Below are 6,699 nucleotides of genomic sequence, written 5' to 3' on the forward strand. Positions count from 1 at the left end.
CTTAAAAATTGGGGAGGGTATGTGCTATGGTGAGTGCTGTGAATTGTGTAAGACTGACGATTCACAGACCTGTACCCCTGAAGCAAATAATACATTATATGTTAATTTTTAAAAAATTAAAAAGCAGCAACAACAACAAAATTGGAATGAAAGGGTAAATCTAACATATTTTCAGGGCTAAGATTCACTGCATCAGATAATAAATGCTGGCTCATTTGACATCTGTACAGCTTACAAGTGTAGTTTATTCTTAGATCCAAAGGCAGGTTTGTGCCTCAGTTCAGACCACGGAAACTGGAACTAAAGAGAATTTAGTTGCCTGTAAACTCACCCTTGCCATTAGTGTGCTGTGACTTCCCCTCGCTCCCTCCGCTACTCCTCACAGACAGAAGTCCCCTGACAGGGAAGGTACAGAACTCCTGAATCTCACCTTGAACCCTGTGCTTGGTTCATGATAGCCTGTTCAGGTATTGGTGCAGCTGCTGTGGGAAGAAGTAAATAGGGTTTGTTGGGTCACGGTCAAAGGAGTGAGACTGATACAAAGCAAAGGTCAAGCAAAGCTTTATTTCGCGCCAAGCATTGAGAATCAAACTGACCGGCCAGGGCTGTCTCTTGCAAAGAAGCGACCTCTCTCTTCTTTACAGACTAACTTTTAAGGGCAAAGGCCATGTGGTTGGGCCTGGCCATGCAATTGGTGAGCAATGAGGTTGTAACACAGAGAAAGCTGCACAGTCCTGCTAGGTCACACATAAGTACCAATTGAATTACAGTTTACCCTAGTAGATATTTGAACTAGTCTATCACCTTGGTCAGAATTGGCGCCCAAAGGGCACCCCAAGGGCGGGGCCCATACTCCTTGGTAGCTAGGGAGACAGTATGCGCCCCCACTGATTGGATACCTCCACCTGGCCTGACCCACCCTTGTATCTGTGCTTAGTTACCTGGGACTGGTTTCCGGGACTTGTTTTTAAATAAGTTCCCTGAAGGGGTGTGGGAGGCAGGGTCAGGATGGAGCTGCTCTGGCTAAATAGGCCCTTACAGGTTGAGCAGCCATGAGACTAACTTTAGCCCAACACATGAAAGAACTTCCTAATAAATTACGTTGTTGAGAATGACTCAAGCTAATTGAGGTGGCAGCTTCCTGTCCTTGTAGGGATGTCCAAACAGAATGGGATGCGCCAGGGAACCTCAAGCGTCTAACTTGGGTTAGACACCTCCAAGTTCCATTCCAGCCCTAAATTTCTAAAAAGGTCATGGATTTGTGGTCATGTTGTAGAGACTAAAATTCCAATAAGGTCACAAGCGGTGCCCGCCTGAAGCTGCCTGGAGTAGAAGCCTGGACGGCTTGACCTGGTAGCAAGAGAAACAAAGTCCTGTTTGCTAGACTAGGTGACTAGGTCTTTTTCTGGTCATCAGTTGTAACGGAGTAACTTAATTTCTTACCTAATGTAACAGGCTTTGTGAACCTCTGTTTAAATTTGGAAACTCCTCTTTTGTTTTCTTTACCACCTTTGTTCCTGGTAAAGCTTCTTTCATGGAATCACAGCTTTTTTCCTATCTAAATTAAGGGAAGAGGCAAAAGCCAAGAGAACTGAGGAGTCAGGGTCTCTCTGGAGGGCAAGTGTTGGGATGATATTCCCCCTGGACATGATCTGACTTTTCCTTCCCACTCAAGAAATCAAAACAAGTGTGAGTCTCTTCTCATCTGTTTCATTATTTTTTATATAATACCTGTAAACACTGGAAATTGTTTGTGAACATACCTCACAATTAATCCCTGCATACTGGGGGTTCTCCTTGCCAAGAATGAGAACATCTGATGTGTGTTAAGGATAAACACAAGAGGTTTGAAATCAGTTAGCTCTAGTTTCTAGTTTTGGGTTCATACCTGTTGAGTATTAACAGGTTTAGTCTGAAGTAATGTTCTTTCAAGAAATTCTTATTGATAAGTCAGACAGCCAGAATTCTGTGTAAGTCAGTCATCAGCAAGCCATAGCCTCCTGCCTTTTTTGTAAGTAGAGTTTTATTGGAACACAGGCACACCCATTTCATTTACATAGAGGCGACCTTCAGGCTACAACAGTGAAGCTGAGTAATTGTAAAAAAAGACAACTGCCCAAAAGGCTAAAATATTTACTCTCTGGCCTTAGAGAAAATGTACTGACCCTTACTATAAGTAATTTTACCTTGTAGATTCAAAGTGATAACCCCAAGGGCCTCAACATCTCCAATACTGACTGGATTGTCAAAGAAAACTTTAGTTGTAGTAGTAGTGTATTAAGGCCCCCACTAATCTGTGTGGTGCCTTTGTACAAACTCGATAAAGGTGCTCCTTTAGACAATTATTATAATATTTTTATAAGAAAGAACTCTTAACACCATCTGTCAGAAAATTACTTCCTAAATATACTAATAATCTACGGTGTCTACGATATGAATTACACTCCCTGGGGAAACTATATGCAGCAGCCTCAGTGTAGTCACGGGATCTGGTAGAAAAAAACACCCTACTTGGAGTATGAGTCGTGGATTCTATCTCCCGCTCTGAAACCAAACTGCTCGAATCTTGGAAGCAAGCCCTGTGATCTGCCTAGGCCTCAGTTTTCTAACCGTTAGCATGAAGGGAGCCTATGGTGGTTGTTGTAAGACATTAAATAAGATGGTAGACATAAGATTGCTTTGTAAAGGCTTACAGCTCTGTAAAATCCATCTCTGATCATGTTTTGGGAGGCTTCTATAGTTAGCTCATTTACAATTTAACTGGAAAGTTGTACACATACGAACTGCACTGGAAAGTTACAATCTAATGTAAAAAGTTATGTAGAGGGACCCCTGGGTGGCTCAGTCAGTTAAGCATCTGCCTTCAGCTCAAGTGGTGATCCCAGGGTCCTGGGATCAAGTCCCACATCGGGCTTCCTGCTCAGCGGGGAGTCTGTTTCTCCCTCCCCTTCTGCCTGTCAGCCCCCTTGCTTGTGTGCTCACTCTCTCTCTCTCTGTGTCAAATAAATAAATAAACAAAATATATATTTTTTAAAAGTTATGTATATTTAAACTAATTATCCTTTAGCTAAGGGACTTCTCCCACCTTCATCTCTCCCCACCCTAAAGATGGGGTATGAAATACTGGTTCACATTTACTGACCTCCTACTATAAGCCAGACATTGTATTAGGCTCTTAACATGCTTTATGTCACAAGTGTAATCCACAACAGCCATGTGAGGTAGACAACATTATCTCCGTCTTTACAGATAGGGAAAAGTAATAACTGGCCTCTATTTATTTATTTACTATGTTCCATACACTATTCTAAGTGCTTTACATATTTTAACTCATTTCATCCTTACACTACCCTTTGAGATATGTACTGTTATTATTTCTATTTTTCACATGAGGGAATTTATTCATAGATTAAATCGGTGCTTTCCAAACTTTTCCCACATCATGGCACACAGAAAATTCTAACTTTTTGGCATTCTGGGATAAATTTGAGGGTTTGGAGCAACTTTATGGGGTGAGATTAAAAAAAAAAAATCCAGTACCTCTGTATTGATAATTTGAGTAGCTGAGAGGATTCAGTATAGGATCAGGAAAGGTACACGTGATGTAGTCAGCTCAGACTGCTCTCTGGCAATGGGTACTAGGTAGAAAATATGCAATAAAATAACAATTATGATAGTCAAGAAATCTCACAGAGTGCCATACAAATAGTGTTCAAATCTAACTCTGTTATAAAATGCTGAATAGTTACAAAAATTGCTTTAAATACGTCATCATTAAAAAAAGTTCACCGCCAACGGTATTTTGTGGTGCACCTGTGAGCCATTGTGCAAGTTCTGAGATAAATTACTTGCAAGGCAAATAGGTAATAGGCGGCTGAGTAGAAGAACTAAGGCTCAAATCCAGGGCTGTCCGACTGGTAAGTCTGTTCTTCAAGCCTCTATACAATCTTGCCTGTCTGCAGTGAAAAGCCAGACTAGGTGAGCCAGGCTCCATTCATCCTTAGAGTATCTGATGACTTGATCATCCAGACTCACTATAAGGTAAATCTGTCATCAACCATGGTCTTCAGTTAACCTTGTTCCCCTCCCCCATCCTCCCAATAATTTTAGAACTAGTATTCCATACTTCTTTCTATTCACTTTCCACCCATATCCATAACAGGAATTAGAGAAGCAGGTGGGACAAGTGAAGAGTCCTGAGCTAAAAGGTGGTAGACTTCCCCTGTGCTCTGGAGAGACCTGCTTGGGCTCACTCTCCCTTCACTTGCTGCATCCGCTGGGAGGTGAGTCCTAGCAGAGTGTCCCTTCCCGGCTCAGCCGGCTGGTGCTCACAGTGAGCTAGGAGGGTGTAATAAGTGGCTACTTAAACTGTATCAATTACCCAGCCCCTAAATGCAGGAGTTAACTCTAGAATCGATTCTCTTTGCCTTCTGCGCCTCACAAGATACACGTCTGAGCAGAAACAATTCCCTGGGTGTGCTTCAGTCTGTGACTACAGTTGATGTTGGAGCTTTTTATCTATTACTTTTATTTATTTATATAAATATGTGGGGGGGGGTGTATGAAGACACACTATTCTAACATGAAGCTTGATATTACATGTGTGTTTTACTTGATGATGGTTTGTCTACGTTCCAAGCCTATTAGCATTAGAATTTCCTATTCCATCTTCAGGGTGGGGAAAGCTAAAGATGGAAGACGCAGACGGTATTTTATTCCTGGCTTTGTCAGGCATGCCAAATGACTGTTGTGTAGGCTATGATAGGTGGCAGGACATCTGGGGCAAAGGTTAGTGACCCATTAAGGTGTCCTGAGCTCTGATTAGACAGAAACTGGAGCCAGCAGAGCTGTCAACACTCAGTTTCTTTTTGATTAAGATTCTGCCTCTTAGCCCCTGGAGGCCACTTATCCTTCCCACCTCTAAAAAAAGACAGAGTTAAAGCCTGAGGTCATTGCTTGTTAGAAGCCCTGGAGCTGATTGGGCTGGAAAGGGCCTCTCTTAGCCTCTCAGCAGCCTTTCATTACCAGCCTCCTCTACTGACAGGTGAGCTCAGACCCTGTGATGTACAGAGCTCCTCAGCTAAGACGGCTCTCAGAGGAGCAGCTTCTCAAGGATGTGAAAATGCTTACACAAACCCACTGGTGAGGTAGGGAGGCCAGGGGGAAATAAGGTTAGCAATTATCATAGGGTTTTTATTTTTGTTTTAGTTCATGTTGGAGGACAGGTCATGATCTGCTGGGTCCTAGGATCAGTTCAGGTCATGATCTCAGGGTCCTGGGATCCAACCTGGTGTCAGGCTCCCTGCTCAGTGGGGAGCTTGCTTCTCCCTCTGCCTCTGCTGCTCCTGCTCATCCTCACACACACACACACACACACACACTCTCTCTCTCTCACTCTCTCTCTCTAAAGGAAGGAAGGGAGGAAGGAAGGAAGGAAGGAAGGAAGGAAGGAAGGAAGGAAGAAACTACTCCAAACTTCTGGGCGATGATGAAGCATAGGTGAATATGCCTAGACCTCTGAGTTACTCCCTGAGGAGAACCACCTCCACACTCTACTGTTGAACCTATACTAGACGGATATGTGACTAAGAGATGTCTTTGTTGTTAAAAAAAAAATACAGTAGTGGCACCTGGGTGGCTCAGTGGGCTAGGCCTCTGTCTTAGTCCCAGGTCACGATCTCAGGGTCCTGGGATCAAGCTCCCCGTTGGGAGCAGGGGGCCTGCTTCCCCCCTCTCTCTCTGCCTGCCTCTCTGTCTACTTATGATCTCTCTCTCTCTCTCTGTGTCAAATAAATAAATAAAAACTTTAAAAAATTAAAAAAAAATACAATATTGGCCATAATCTGGCCCCAGAACCTGTCTCTCCCCTCTCCTCAACTCAGCAACTCAGAGGACATATTAGGGCAGAGAGTTATGTCAATGCCCATTAAACCTCCAAATGATCGCAGTTACCGCTCCCTCCCTTACTTCCTGGCCTCACTTGCCCACTGCAGGTGCTGCCATTCCTCAACGCTTCTGGCTGTTGAGGCACCATCAAGGCTTTTACCAGTTTCTACCCGGGACAGGAGTTTCAGACTGCCGCCCACAAAGAGGCTCTGGGAGCCACCTGAGAAGATGAGAGGAGAGGATATAGGCAGTGTTCAATGAGGGGGGCTATAAAGCCGCACTCTCACAGCAATTCCACTTGATCTGTGCCATGTAAGATCACATTGGGAGAATTGTACCATTCTTGAAATAAAGAAGAAAAAAAGCCCTTGCTTTGGAAAATCCAAACCTTTGAGCCCTTCTTTATATCTCAAGCCTCTCAGGCTCCACTATTCCTGCCCACCAGGAACAGAGGTGGGATAAGCCAGCGGACTATCCCAACTCCTGATATCCCACTCTCTAGGCTCTGGAGCCAAGGAAAATTACAGTAAAACAGAGCTTGTGCAGAGAGAAAGGTTGGTGGGTTGCTGCTCCCCCTACAGTTCCCACAGTTCTGAGCCTTCACAGGGCCTGACGTGGAGTAGGCGCTAAATGACCACGGCGTGAATAAATGAATGATTCGATCTCTGTTGGTCGGGGTGTAGTTCCAGTGGGGGGAAACCCGGCCTTGATCTCAGAAAGGCCACAGTATTTATTTTTGAAGATTCACAGAGGCAACGTGACATCGACATTAAGAAGGTAGAACCTAGAATAAGAACCTCCAGTTTCAAATCC

The sequence above is a fragment of the Lutra lutra genome, chromosome 7 (assembly GCF_902655055.1).
Source record: "Lutra lutra chromosome 7, mLutLut1.2, whole genome shotgun sequence".
Lineage (NCBI taxonomy): Eukaryota > Metazoa > Chordata > Mammalia > Carnivora > Mustelidae > Lutra > Lutra lutra.